The sequence below is a fragment of the Abramis brama genome (genome assembly GCF_963993115.1).
Source record: "Abramis brama genome assembly, chromosome: 1".
Classification (NCBI taxonomy): domain Eukaryota; kingdom Metazoa; phylum Chordata; class Actinopteri; order Cypriniformes; family Leuciscidae; genus Abramis; species Abramis brama.
In genome coordinates this window covers 9,518,618-9,535,420 of record NC_139963.1, presented here as the reverse complement: position 1 = coordinate 9,535,420, position 16,803 = coordinate 9,518,618, and positions in this window count along the sequence as shown.

Genomic DNA, 16,803 nt, shown 5'->3' with positions numbered 1-16,803 from the left:
TTAACTCTTAGTCTTTTTTGGCCACTCTGACAGTGTGTTTGTTGAACACATTTGCAGCAGCAAAGAAAGCTAAAGTGAAATGAGGTCAGGTGATGATGGTTACCTGTTGATGGTTTTATAATCATCATGAAACAACCTCATTCACTGATGTCTTTGGAATCTAACAATTGTGTTGATCCATTAATACTTTAACATCACAAACCCTGTGTTACTGCAGCATGAGATCTAGCAATATTATAACAGTCAGTTTAATGCTTTTAACAAACATGAGATAAAAAAAAAATAATTGCTTATGCTGACACACAGATATCAACAATCAGCGTATGAATCTCAACAATGGTGACAATCACAAATATTTTGATAAACAGATTCATTCAGACAATTCACAACAAAAAAAACAGCAAAAAATAAAAGCAAATGACTCCATATTTAATATACACAGACTTTGTGGCTCAGATAAGGTCCAGTTCAGGTTTATTTCTTTGCTCTTGGCTGACATGTGACATTGCTATGGCCTGCTTGTGGCCCAGATCTGGCAAACAGCAGCGGTCCGCCCAAGTGCCATCATTCCACGCTGCATGTGGGCCAGATCCGCATTCCACAAGTGCCAGATGTGGGCCGGATCCAGGCTGAAACAATGTTGCTATCTGCACACACAGGCCTATGCTACGGTTCTCGAGTCAAGAACTGGTCGTTGCAGCAGTTCTCAGATCACCAGTACAGAACCGAGAACTGTTTCTTGCGGACACATTCGATGCGGAGAACCGATGAGCTGGAGAGACTGCGCATGCGTGATCGCACCGTCTCTGAACCGAACTTTCTTTTGGCCAACTGATGCTGTGCTGATACATGAGCACGGGTGAACCAAGGACTTGAACGAGGGCCCAAATGAGGCGAAATGTAAGTTTATTCAATTACAAATAAAATAAAAATGATGAAAACCAATTTATCACTTTAGATCTTTAAGACATGTAAAACATCCGCGTTTGCGCATTGCCTTAGGCCTACTACAGGGTTTATTTTCAAAACATAAATGTAAGAAACTTATCCAAGATGATTATGACGATGAGTACTATTATTTAACTGAAGATACGATTACAAATGCCTTTATTTTAATGTATATTTATATGCCGGGATGATAGAATTGACGTCATTACATGATGACGTAAAAGAACTGGTAAACCGTTTTTTTGAACCGGTTCATTGACACAAACTGTCCGAAAAAACTGTGTTTTTTGTTGTGACATTTAGTAGCTTTTTTTGTGCTCATGTTCGTTAAAATCTCTTAACTGATTGCTACAGTACTGGTGGATCTCATGCAGGAAAAACATAATTTGTAATGTAGGCTGAATGTGAAAATGGCGCAACCAATACATTTTATTGCCATTAATGAATCAGGTTTCTTCATGATTATTACAAATCCATCATCACCTGATCTCATTTCACTTCAGTTTCCTTAACTACTACAAATGTGCTTGACACACACACACACACACACACTGTCACAGCAGCCAAAAAAGAGCCCAACTAATGGAAACACTAATCACTGTTATGGTGACTTCACATGAAACACATTAGAGTTAAACCTTTGTTAATTCTCAATAAAAACTGCTGTAGACATCTGACAGAAATAAAGTCAGTCTGGTAAGTAATAAGTGAAGCTGGTAATGCTGTTTGTGGAGTTGTTTAATCCTCCTCTGCTGAGATCTTCACAGATTTAATGTCTTCTTTTCTCTTCAGTTGATTTCATCTAAGGCTGTGTCTGAAGTCAGTTGTAGTTATTGTGTTTCTGCTCGTCTCTATTTCTGTTTTCTTCTTTCCTTCAGTGATTCTGCTTGTTAACAGGCTTATTAAGGCTGAGATGACTCCATATTTAATATACACAGATTTTGTGGCTCAGATAAGGTCCAGTTCTGGTTTATTCTTTGATCTCGGCTGACATGTGGCATTGCTATGGCCTGCTTGTGGCCCAGATCTGGCAAACAGGAGCGGTCCGCCCAAGGGCCGTCATTCCACACTGCATGTGGGCCAGATCAGTATTCCACATGTGCCAGATGTGGGCCGGATCTGGGCCAAAACAAGGTTGCTATCTAGATGTAAGACATTATCGACTGTATTTATGAGAATACTTGCCAAGACAGACGTTTTGACATAATTGTATGTGTATTTGTCCTTTCAAGTGCAAAAAGATGTGAAAGAGAACTCAATTCTGCACTGTAACAAAATTATATGACTAATAAGTTATGACAACATGTTTTTACTTTGTTTTAACTCATCAAAATAAGTTAAGCAATTTTTTACTTTTTCTATAAGTTGTACAAGATTAAACAAGTCAGTTTAATGTGATTTAAGTTGAGATGACTTAAACACTTAAAAGTTGACTGTACTTATTTATTTATTTTTTACACTGTATGGTACAGTGATGTGTAACTAGAAACAGTAACTAAAAATTGTTTAAATGGCACTTCATAACAAAAAGTCTTCACAGGTTTGGTGTCTAATGCTGATGCTGAAATCTGCAATAGAGCAGCTCATGCTGCAGCTCGTGAGGCAATTATTCAACAGCTCGGTTTGATCGAGAACAACACTCAGATGACTCACAGACAACCAGAGGGGTTCTGGGGCAATGCTATCACAACTTATGTGGACCTGTATGTGTCCTCCATCATAAATGTGGTATGAGTACAACATGATTTATCTTCTCATTCAGGTCATGGGATGTAAAGGCTATTCTTCTAATACTTATTGTGTCCAACTCCTCTTCATTCCCCCATATTGCAAGCCTCTGCCTTCTTGCTGTTGGCTGAGTAGAAGTCTAATGTTAATTTCATTACCCTAATTAAAAAATGTAACAGTTTGCATTAGAAAAGAGCATTAGACTATGTAGAAAAAAAACTGATGTGCATTGAAATATACACTGAATAATATTTATTTAATATGTCAAATGATTGTAAAGTCAAAGCTTTACTTGATCAAATTATGTTTTATACTTCATTTTTAGCTGCTGCCCCGTTCTTCTCTTTTTTTTTGCCAGTGGGATACCATGAAAATGAGTATAAGTTCAACAACTTACCGTTCTGCCAGTTTTTACCTGATTAATAATTAAACTTATGTACTCAGAAGCATGCAGACGTCTTTTTGTTGGGATCATGGCTTTTCATAGAAGTAGTAGTAGTAGGGCCCTATCATGTAGTGCAAAGAGGCAACAGGCGCTACGCAAGTGTGTTTTGCTAGTTTCAGCCCGACGCAAGTATCATTTTCTCGTCCTGCACCACATTGTTTAAATAGCAAATGCATCTGCGCACATTTGTTCGCCTATGGGCTGCTGGCCTTAAAACGAGGTGTGTTCAGACGCATTGTTGGCGTGTTGAAATTTTGAGGCAACAGAAATAGACTGAGCCATTGACCAACTGAAACCTTTTTCGACCATTTTTTCCGTCTTTAAACTAGCAAAAGTGGATTCGGACAAGCTCTAAGTGCAATTGCGCCATGAGCTTTAGACCATGCGCTTAGATCTTTAAAATAGGGCCTGTAGTGTTTATTTGTCCCCGTAGGGAAAGTAGTTTGCAGCGAGCTCACACAGACATTTAAAGAATCACAGTTGGCATATACAAACACTAATTTAAAGCATATTTAAATGTATTCTAATTTAAGATAACCAGACCAGCTGATTATCAATCAACACTAGAATAATAATTTGAAAATCTTATTGCTTGGGGGATAAAAGATACTTTGGACCTGTTTTTCATGCATTGGGGAATACAGTACCGTCAGCCAGATGGCAATAATTCAAAAGCATAAGATAAAGGATGCCTTGTATAATGATATGTGATTTATTCTGCACTCTCTCTTTATATATACTCCCTATACTTGTTAACTTAATCTCCAACAGTTTTCTTCTGCTACACAGCAAAATCCCCAGAGTTAAATTAACTCTGCTCAGAGAACATTTGGTCCCTCTCTACAGAATGTTAAAGCATCTCTTTATCTGCTGTTTTATCCATGTAGTTCACCTGCTATTGCCAATAAAGCACCTTAAAAAGCATTAAAGCAACTTAAAGAAAGTCAAGGGTCAAGAGCCCAACATCTAACATGAGACATCAACATCTAAACCTCTGTTAATTCTCAGTAAGAACTTCTGTAGATGTGTGACAGAAATAAAGTAAATCTGGTTAGTAATAACCAGAACACACAAGGCTGTGGCTGAAGTCAGTTGTAGTTCTTGTGTTTCTGCTCGTCTCTATTTCTGTTCTCTTCTTTCCTTCAGTGATTCTGCTTGTTAACAGGCTTATTAAGGCTGAGATGACTCCATATTTAAAGGGATACTTCACCTCTGGAAAGATGAATGTGTATTTAAAATAGGTCATTTATGTAGAAGAAATGTGAAGAAATTTTTGAATTTGGAGCTTTCTAGACTGAGAAAAGCCAGAAAATGTATTTTTAGCTTATGTGGATGAAAGACAACAACTCCCAGAATGCACATGCTTCGCTGCCCTATGAGGCCACTCCCAAGCCACGCCTACCGGTAAGAGAGCGCAGTTGAAAACAACAAGATTAGGCTACTAGTCTCCGTGACGAGTTTGCCCAGGATTTCGAGATCGCCCAAAATGTCCGGGATTCGGCTTTTGCGTTGTACAGTCACCATTCATTATGTTTACTGTGGCGAGCAGGACGAGGCTGACGGCCGCGGGAGAACGGCGCGAGGCCGGTGGCGTGATTACTGAGACGCGCCGGTCTCGTATTTCTCACGCAGGAGCGGGAATTTTCTTAGCAATGTTAAAACGCACATCAACCGATCACTTGTTTAGCGTTCATGTAAACACTACATTTAGATTCACCAATCGGAATGAATTCAGTTAGATTGAAACAAAAGGTGTGCATGTAAACAATGAATGGCGACCGCAGAAAGCAAAAGCCGAATCCTGGACATTTTGGATGATCTCGATGGCCGGACATGTCCTGGAAAAAGAGGATGGTAACCCCTACTACTCAGCTTTCTCCTACTACTCAGCTTTCTCCACAGAACAAGAGCCTGCTAGCTTAGCTTCCAAAGGAAGATGGCTGACACTGTGTGCATTCTGTGAGTGAGATCCCACCTCTATGGGCGGGTTGAAAACATGCGGGACAGCCTCTCCTACTGGCTGTAGTCTTTAGCCTCTGGCCAGAAAATCCTCAGATGACGCAAAATGACGATTTTTGCGTCATCTGAGGATTTTTTCCAGACAAAAAATACATAAATCTCAGGTCTCAGGGGGATATGAGGGTGAAAAGCACGGTAATTCGAAAATACTACAGGTTTTCTACTAATACAAAGCTTAATGCTAAATCCTGAAGTATCCCTTTAATATACACAGACATTGTGGCTCAGATAAGGTCCAGTTCAGGTTTATTTCTTTGCTCTTGGCTGACATGTGGCATTGCTCTGGCCTGCTTGTGGCATTAGCATTAGCATATTAGTTATTAACAAAACGAATAAGACGGATGACATGATAGGCCTACCTACACAAGTAAATGAAAGACCAGATGGCAACATTGTGTCGGCCCGGATCCGGCCCACATCTGGGATTGTGGAATGCGGATCTGGCCCACATGCAGCGTGGAATGACGGCCCTTGGGTGGCCCACTCCTGTTTGCCAGATCTGGGCCACAAGCAGGCCATAGCAATGCCACATGTCAGCAAAGAGTAAAGAAATAAACCAGAACTGGACCTTATCTGAGCCACAAAGTCTGTGTATATTAAATATGGAGTTAACAAGCAGAATCACTGAAGGAAAGAAGAGAACAGAAAAAGAGACGAGCAGAAACACAAGAACTACAACTGACTTCAGACACAGCCTTAGATGAAATTAACTGAAGATAAAAGAAGACATTAAATCTGTGAAGATCTCAGCAGAGGAGGATTAAACAACTCCACAAACAGCATTACCAGCTTCACTTATTACTAACCAGACTGACTTTATTTCTGTCAGACGTATACAGCAGATCATATTGAGGTTTAGATGTTGAATGATTGTTTCGTTTGACGTTACCATCATTGTGATAAGTGTTTACTTTAGTTGGGCTCTTGACTATGGTGACCCAGTAAGTACACAACACAACAGAGTTTAAATAGCAAACATAAGTTCACAACACAATGAAATTAATCCGCAGCACAATGGAAAATGTACAATACAATGAAATAAAGCTGAAACACAATGGAAATGCTCCCGACCACTAGAGGGCTCTTGGAGCGCAGTAAAGTTAGTTTTCCTTGCCAATGATCTATAGAGTCAGCAGTCTTAATATATCAATACCACGATTAGTTTTTACAGTATGTTACCATTGTATATTGACATAAAATATACTTCAAAATCACCTGCATGAATTATAGCTGCGTATTTATACTGGAGAATGCTTTGACGCGCTACCACAGCGCATCCCTAAGGCAGCGTCTGGCAATTCCACCAAGTGGTTAAAACGTATAATTTATTATAATATAATTTGATAAATAAAAATAAAAACCATTTGGTGAATTGCAGAATTACAGGAAGGTATTGGCACAATTTCACCTGTAATAAGTCAGTCTGGCACTATGAACCTACCACAAGCTTTGGGACATGAAAAAAAAAAATCTTAAGGTTTATAAAAAACAAATTGTGTACTGTACATACAGGGAGCTATTGGCACAATTGCACCTGTTGTAAGTCAGTCTGGTTAATAGGAACTACAACCTTTGAAACATGATACAAGAAAAAAAAAACTTTTATTATATTACAGAAATTTCCTAAAAAAATAATTGTTTACTGTAATGAAGGGAGGTATTGAAAAAATAAATAATCAGCTGTAGTAAGTCAGTCTACTACCAATACAATCAAGCTTTGGATTTGGAACAGGTCTGTTTTTGAATGTTAAAAGTTATTTTAATTAATACAAATTATACGTTTTAACAACTTGAAAGATTGGCGGACGTTCCCTTAGGGATTGCGCCGTGGTATCGCGTCAAAGCATTCTAGAGTATAATAAATATGCAGCTATAATGCATGTAGGTGATTTTGAATTAATAAATGTCGATATACAATGGTTAGCTACATACTGTTAAAATAATAGTGGTGTTGTTAAATTGTTTTAGACTGAGTGGCATGGAAAACTAACTTTATCGCGCTCCGAGAGCCCTCTAGTGGTCGGGAGCATTTCCGCTGTGTTGTGGCTTCATTTTGTTGTGTTGTACATTTTCTGTTGTGTTGTGGATTCATTTCGTTGTGTTGTGAACTTATGTTTGCTTTTTAAATTTCATTGTGTTGTGCACTACTGGGCCACCGTACATGACCCTTGATGTGGGTGTTTTCAGAAAACATTGCTAAAAAGAGATTTTTACGTTCCCAGAACTGACACTGAACATTTGAAGAACATTTTGTAACAAAACTCTGTTAGCTGGGATGGTGGTGCTCTGGCTGAAACCAGTATCACTTTTCGACTGCAGCACTGAACATCACAAGTGAAAAGTTGTGCAGAGGTGGGTAATCCAGGGGTCAGAAAGTAAAATTCCTGCAATATGTTAATTCCACCCATGAACTCAGTCAGCTGATTTCACTAATTAGTTCTCTCTCCTGCTGAATTAGCAAATCCAGGTGATTGGAACAAAATACTGAGGAGGACTTTTACTTTCTGAACCTGGACTTTACACCTTTGGCCACATGTCAGCCAAGAGCAAAAGAAATAAACCAGAACTGGACCTTATCTGAGCCACAAATCCTGTGTATGAGTAATTTCAGCCTTAATAAGCCTGTTAACAAGCAGAATCACTGAAGGAAAGAAGAGAACAGAAAAAGAGACGAGCAGAAACACAAGAACTACAACTGACTTCAGACACAGCCTTAGATGAAATCAACTGAAGAGAAAAGAAGACATTAAATCTGTGAAGATCTCAGCAGAGGAGGATTAAACAACTCCACAAACAGCATTACCAGCTTCACTTATTACTAACCAGACTGACTTTATTTCTGTCAGACGTCTACAGAAGTTTTTATTGAGAATTAACAGAGTTTAACTCTGTTTCTTTTGAAGTCACCATAACAGTGATTAGTGTTTCCATTAGTTGGGCTCTACACTCTTATTATATCTTTTGTCTTTTTTTGACTGCTTTGACAGTGTGTTTGTTAAACACATTTGCAGCAGCAAAGGAAGCTAAAGTGAAATGAGGTCAGGTGATGATGGTTACCTGTTGATGGTTTTATAATCATCATGAAATAGACTGATTCACTGAGGTATTTTAATCTAACAATTATGTTATTCTACTAATGTCTTCACATCACAAACCCGATGTTACTGCAGCATGAGATCTCACAATATTATAACAGTCAGTTTAAATCTTTTAACAAACATGAGATCAAACAATAAGCTTATGCTGACACACACAGATATCAACAATCCGTGTATGAATCTCAACAATGGTGACAATCACAAATATTTAGATAAACAGATTAATTTAGAACATCACCGAAAAGCTACTAATTCACAACAAAAACAACAGCAAAAAATAAAAGCAAATATTTAGAATTAAACAAAATAATAGGACAATTCATCTGCATAATTTATTCATGTTGCAATGCATGCTGGGAGTTTTGTACTATGATGGTACCCAGCATGCATTGCAGCAAAGTACTTTGATTGTCACCATTGTTGATATTCATACGCTGATTGTTCATGTCTGTGTGTGTCATATTAAACAGACTTTTTGAGCTCATGCTTGTTAAAGTTTTCTAATGTATTGTTATAATATTGTTGGATCTCATGCTGCAGTAACACAAGGTTGTGTTGTGAAAAAAAAAATATTAATGTGACAACACAATTGTTAGATTAAAAAACTTCAGTGAAACAGGTTATTTCATGATGATTATAAATCCATCAACAGGTAACCATCATCACCTGATCTCATTTCACTTTAGCTTTATTTGCTGCTGCAAATGTGTTCGACAAACACAATGTCACAGCGGCCAAATAAAGGCAAAATATATAATAAGAGGTAAGAGCCCAACTAATGGAAACACTGATCACTGTTATGGTGACTTCAAATGAAACATAGAGTTAAACCTCTGTTAATTCTCAATAAAACTTCTGTAGACGTCTGACAGAAATAAAGTCAGTCTGGTTAGTAATAAGTGAAGCTGGTAATGCTGTTTGTGGAGTTGTTTAATCCTCCTCTGCTGAGATCTTCACAGATTTAATGTCTTCTTTTGTCTTCAGTTGATTTCATCTGAGGCTGTGGCTGAAATTAAATTTTTTTTGGCTACGATAAGGTCCATTTCTGGTTTATTTCTTTGCTCTTGGCTTTCTTTTGCATGTGGCATTGCTATGCAGAGGTGTAAAGTCCAGGTTCAGAAAGTAAAAGTCCTCTTCAGTATTTTGTTCCAATCACCTGGATTTGCTAATTCAACAGGAGACAGAACTAATTAGTGAAATCAGCTGACTGAGGTTGATCAGCTGACAGCTGACGTTTAGACGAGCGTTATGGGGGGGGAAATCTGCGTGCATACGGTGACGCAAAAGTGTGGGAAATTCAATGTAGTATGCACTCCAGGCGGCTAGGTGGCAATGTGAAGCACTGATCGGTTCTTTCACTGTCTAGCAACTGTCTAAACGTTTTTACCGTTTAGACGGAAACGCGGCGGTGGAGTGTTTTTAAGATTTCCACTCTGGAGGGTGGTTTCACTTTTTTGTGTTTTTAAGCCCCAAAAACGCCGTCGCCGTCTAAACGAAAGGCATATCTGATTAAATATTTTTACGTTTTCACCCGCGAGCGTTCTCATGTAAACATGTTTATGGGTGGAATAAACTAGGGCTGGGCGATATATCGCACGATATTGTTATGCGCATCTCATCAGTAAAGCCGGTTCCTTGATTAGTAGTAAATCACCATCACCTGCTTTCAGATGGAGCGGCATTTACTACAAAGAGCCGTAGTTAACTGACAAGCTGAGCCATATCGCATTAATATCGCGGACGTATCGCCAGCGATAATTAATGCGATATGGCTCAGCTTGTCAGTTAACTACGGCTCTTTGTACACAGCAAAAACTCCAGTGTTAAATTAACACTCATGGGAGTGTATATGAACACTCAAGAGTGTTGAAGTTAATGAGATAATTAAGTGATTAATTGAGTGATGATTGATCATTACTGAAGACACCTGGAGAAAATCTCAAATTGTAAGCCACCGTTATGGCGATCATTGTTTGCTTTAGTTGGGCTCTTGACCCTCATATTATTAACTTTAGATTTTGTTTGGCTGCTGTATCTGAGTTATAACTGACAGATGAACAAAGAAAAAAGTGATCTGATGGTGTTGGTTATATTATGACAATCATCATTTGAACTTAATCACTGAACTCATTAAGATCCTTATTTCTGACTTAGATTTATGTTGTTGATTACAGCATAACTGTGATTCTGCATAAATATCCAGACTTTTAGATATAATATAAAGGATTTCTTAAAAGTTGTTTTGAGAAAAAAAAAACTTTCTTTTAGGCACACACAGACGTCAAGATTCAGTCTATGCATCTCAACAATGGTGACGAGCAGAATATTCAATTAGGAAAAGAAAATTACATAGACCAGTGGTTCCCAAACCTGTCCTGAAGGACCCCCAACACTGCACGTTTTCTTTGTCTCCCTAATCAAACACACCTGATTCAACTCATCAGCTCATTAACCCATGTGATAATGAGCTGATGAGTTGAATCAGGTGTGTTTGATTATGGAGACAAAGAAAACGTGCAGTGTTGGGGGTCCTTCAGGACAGGTTTGGGAACCACTGACATAGACAATTCAGATCATAATTTATTCATACTGCAATGCATGATGGGAGGTGAGACACTACAGGTGAATAGGGTAACATTTTCAACTAGCAGATATCACCATGAAACTTTCCCACACTGTTAACCCTTGCTGTAAAAAAAGGCCACATTCTGACAATATCATACCATTTTCCATTAAAACAGTAATATACCGTAGAAAATAAAACTAGCCTACAGGAATATACTGTGAATTAACAGTGCTCAAAATCGACACTCAGGGGCTGTTCTCCCAATCACATACCCTCATTCACTATTCCCTACATTAGTTTACTAATATTGTCCACTTGAATGAAAAGAAGAGAGTGATTTGAAACACTGATGAACACCTGATAAGCAAAATCACTGAAGGACAGAGAAACAAGAACAGAAAAAAGAGAAACACAGAAACTACAACTGACTTCCAGCTACACTGAGTGTGAAACCAGTTTACAAACCAGTTTAACATTATTTCTTTCATACATGTACAAAAGTTCTTGTTGAGAATTAACAGAGATTGAGTTAATAATAAAGTTTGTTGTCACCATGATGGAGATCAGTATTTGCTTTAGTTGGTCTCTTGTCCCTTGACTGCTTATCATTCATCTCTCTCTGACTGCTGTAACAGTGAGTTTAAAAAACACATTTTTTATGGCAAGAAAAAATCAAGAGGAAGATAATTAGTTGTTTTTGACTTTTGTGATGATGTAACAATCATCCTGGACATGTCTGATTGTCAGATCTTTCCTGTATGTATTCTTTGAATTTATGGGTATTTCATATTTAGCATATTTATCTGTGAATCTACAACATGAAATCAACATTTCTGTAATCAGGTCTTCTGAAGAATATTGTAATCATAGAGTGCAATAAAACATGTTTAACTCCTGCTTGACTCAGACACACAGACATCAACAATCAGCAGATGAATCTCAACAATGGTGACAATCAAAAGTTTCATGTCGCAATGCATGCTGGGTTCCAGGATAATATAAAACTCCCAGCATTCACTGCTGCATGAATAATAAAAAAAAATATTGCCACCATTGTTGAGATTCATGTGCTAAATTGTGATATCTCTGCGTTTCTAAAAGACAGCATAGCTCTGTTTTTTTTTTGGTTTATGCATGGTGTTAAAAAAAATGAGTCATTGTAATTTATTGCTGTGGTTTCACAGTGGTGCTAATGTAACACTTTTGATTGAGGATTAAACTCTGAATGAGTTCCTTAGTGAATGAATAGGCAATATGATGATTTTATCACCATAACCGCAATCATTCATAAACCGTGAGTATGCACAAGTGTGACTTGCACAAAAACACAGCTCAAGCAGCAAAAGAAACACTGATGTTTTAGCATCAGCATCCCAACTAAAGCAAACACTGATCTCTATAATGGTAACTTCAAACCAAACATTTTCAATTAAACATCTCAACAACAACTTCTGTAGATGTATGACAGAAATAAAGTCATACTGGTTAATACTAAGTGTAATAATGTGTAATGGCTGGAAGTCAGTTGTAGTTCTTGTGTTTCTCTATTTTCTGTTCTAACAGCAGGTGTCCATCACTAATGCTCGACAATCACTTACATATTCACTTAATTATCTCACTGTAACACTGCGTCAGTGTTACTTTTTACTCTTTGTAGTGTGGATTTTCCTGTGGGGTTGAAAGGGTTAACTTCCTGATACTGTTCGTTGCTCGGACTCACTCTCCCAGTTTAAAACTAGATTAAAGACGCATCTTTTCAGCCAGGCATTCATATAATATTGTTAATCTCACAGTTTCAAACTACAATCCGGCCTCTAGTTCATAAATGCCAGAGGAGAACTGGCCCCCGACTGAGCCTGGGTTCTCCCAAGGTTTTTTTTTTTTCTCCATTAGGTCACCTGATGGAGTTTTAGGACACCATTAGGTCACTTGATGGAGTTTTTTCGGTTCCTTGCCACTGTTGCCTTTGGCTTGCTCAGTTGGGGATATTTTGGGGATATTTAATTTTATTCTATCAATCAATAAATTCCACTAGAAACAAACTTTGTTGTATTATTTTATTTTAATACTGTGAAGCTGCTTTGATACAATCTGTATTGTGAAAAGCGCTATACAAATATACTTGACTTGACTTGACTTGACTTAACAGTGTAAGATAAAAAGACACACCCACAAAATGTATTTTAACAGTAATAAACTGTAAGTTATAAAACAGGTTTATACTGGCAACACTGTTGCCAGTAGTTTACTGTAAAATCTTGTTTTTTGGGTCACCATTGTGCTGAAGAGTAGACCCTGTGCTTCAGTCCAGGAGAAGATCTAGAGACATTGATGATTTGCTACATGTTGCTTTATTTAACAGGCAGTGACTGTGTAGTTGCTGATTCAGTGGAAATCTCTTTATTTACCAATTTTTTTTTTTTGTGGTTTCAAATGAAATAAGTTCACAGTAATACTTTGCTCACTTTATTAATGCATTATAAATTTTAGTTAATACTTTTAAATGACTGTTGGTTAGTTTAAAACAGTCGGTTTCTGCAAGTGAAATTAGTTAACTCGAGTTTAAGTGCATTTTTACAGTAACATACTGTAGATTACAGTAAAGAACTGTACAATTAACAGTAAATTACTGGCAACAGTGTTGCCAGTATTTTACTGTAAAAAAACCCGGTAAGGTCTAACAGTGCAGTTGATTACCTACATTAAGATAAGAAAAAAATGTATTACAAGTTTTCTGTAATTTAATGTTTAAATATGCAAATTAGGCAATATCTAATTAAATATGCGCTAATTTGTATATATTTTAAAAAAACGAAATCTGAGTATTGGAGAAAGCCAGATTAAAAATTATTTTTTCATTGTGTTCACATATTAGATGGGGAAAAAATTACAGAGGGATTTATGGATATCTACTTTTGTTATCCTGTAAATCAGAATATACTGTCAATAGCCTTAAAAAAATTATTTTCGCCATGTTTTTTGTAATAAAATGTTATATAAATCAGGCTAGGAATAATATATTTACAAATCCCTCTGTAAATGTCTTCATAATATAATTAGGTACAAGACTGGAAAGATTGGTGTATATAGGACAGGTGCTACTGAAGTGGATATTTCAGACTTGGAGAATGAGAGAAAGGTCATTTTGAGAAAACGGGCTTTAAAGATTTATCATCAGCCAATGAGATTGCGCATTCAGCCCTTTTACTTTCGCGATTGGTTGCTGATAAAAAGGAAATTACCATATTTGGATCCAACAGCATTGTACAGTGAAGAGAGAGCTTTCCAGCCGTGCCTGTGATGACAGAGAGCAGACAGAGATTGCGGATCGGCGGAATGATTTACAACGACAACTTTTGTTGAATTTACGCGAAATCTACAGACGCAAACAGACAAAGTGTAATAAAATAAAGACCTAAATGTGTATTTCGGACTTTTTTCACCACAGTCTGAAAGAAGACATGTTATTGAAGACAAAAATCTCAAAATTGACCAGTAAAAAAACAAACAATGTTTTTGCCTGCTGTGTCTCGCCTTAATGAGTTGTGATTGGTGGCTGCCACTGCAACATGCTTTATTATTGTCACCACTGTTGAGATTCACAGGGTGATTATTGATGTCTGTGTTTCTAAATAAATTCATTTGAAAATATTTTGATCAGAACAACGTTTATTAAATATTATGGATTATGAGAAAAATAAAATCATATGATGTAGAATCACAGAGAAGCTGTAGTTAACAAGTTAAACCAAACTATCTCAATAAGTTTCATTTTTTCAGATCACTACTAGTAGCCAGCGATTTACTACTAATCAAGGAACCGGCTTTACTGATGAGATGCGCCTAACAATGTCATGCGATATATCGCCCAGCCCTAGAATAAACATATGGCAGGACTTCTACTTTCTGACCCCTGGATTACCCACCTCTGAACATCTAATCTGGGGATTATGCTGTGTGGTTTCTTTCTTTCTTTCTTTCTTTCTTTCTTTCTTTCTTTCTTTCTTTCTTTCTTTCTTTCTTTCTTTCTTTCTTTCTTTTGGACAACACACATTAATCAACATTTCTGTAAATGTGTGTTAGCCAGCTGACTAATTTTCAACTGCAGTCCTTTGGCAAGATGTTTTTGAAACCCATAATAAAAAATACATTACGAGGACATTACATAAAACACAGCCAACAGTATATTAATCTCGATAAAATAGAGACACAGTTATGAGTTTCATCGCTCACTTCTTTTTATGTACAGAATGAAAAAGCCCAGAGCATCTCGACACAGATCAAATTGATAGTTGTGAGTGTTTTAAAACTCTTATTTCACTCTTATTTTATTTATTATTTATTTCTTATTTATTTATAAAAATAAACTCTTATTTTATAAAGTTAATTTTTTTTTTTTTTTGAATTGTCATGTATGATCAGAGATTTTACTTGATTTTCAAACATCTCACTCTTATAATCACTGTGAACTCCATATTTATCACTTTTCAGGCCTGGGATGACCCGAAATTTTCATGGGACCTCTTCAATTATTGTGTAATTGAAACAATTGTATTCCCCAAAAATATGTTTTGGACTCCGGACATTGAAATAGTAGAAAGGTATAAAAATACTTCTTTCAGAACTTTTCATTTAGAATTTCATTTATTTTTTTCTCACATGGTCCCCATTGACCTCCCAGTCACACGTTGATCTCACAGAGATCTCTCCATATGACCACAATGTTCATAGTGAGCTAAAGTGTAACCTCACAGTGTACTCACTGTGTGCTCATATTAAGACCACAATGTGAATCACTCTAGCTAGAAATGTTATTGGACGTGAACTCCAAAATCACTCAGATGTCAAATTTTGGTTGAAAATGAAAATTGGGTTGATGTCTAAACATTTGTTTGATGTCAGACTCCAACGTCATTAAACAACTCCACAAACAGCATTACAAGCTTCACTTATTACTAACCAGATTTACTTCTGTCATATGTGTACAAAAGTCCTTATTGAGATTAACAGAGATTTATATGTTGATGATTTATTGAAATGTGTAGTTTGGTTTGATGTCACCATTATGTTGATCAGTGTTTGCTTTAGTTGGGCAGTTTGACTCTTGATGTGTTAATGTTAGGTTTTCTTTGGCTGCTGTAACTGTTTGTTATGGCAAGAACAGTAAGATTAAATGTGATACGATGATGTCAGCTACTTGATAATGATGAGGACAATGATATAATCATCATATAATGCACTGATCAGCTTCTAGATGGCCATGTGTGTCAGTAATTTCATATGATTGATTATAATAATGTTTCTCTAGCATTACATCTGGCCATGTCTGTATGGCACACAAAAAAATAAAAAAAATAAAATTTAAAACACTGCTTTGTGTAGACACACTCAAACCTCAAGAATCAGCGTTTGAATCTTAATAACGGTGACATGCTTCATGCTGCAATGCATTCTGAGAGCCACTGATGAGTTTTGTATGATGCACCCAGAATGCATTTCTGGATGAAGCATGTCACTGTTATTCAGATTCACGCGCTGATTCTTGAGGTTTATGTTTGTCGCGATAAAGTGTCTTAAAATTTAATCTACACAGATTTAGTAAATACTTTAGATTTTTTTATTAAAATGCTGCAGGATATGATGTGTTTGAAATCCTGGATTGTTATGATTGATTATAAAAAATATTTTTGATTTTTTTTTTTTAATTATTAATTGATGCCAGAATGAAATTAGGTTACAATATCATGATAATATCTTTATTATCAACAAGTAGCCATCATACTTGATCACATTTTCTCTTGCTATAACAAACTCTTACAGTAGCCAGAGAAAAAACAACATTAAAAACTCAAGGCCAAAGAGCCCAACTAAAGCAAACTTTTACTTTCAAACAAACTTTGACATCTACAACTCTTTTGAGGTTCAGTCCTGTGTCTGCTGGGAAACTTCCTGCTAAAACTTAATAAGAATATTAGGAGATAATGTTCTTTCAATGTTAT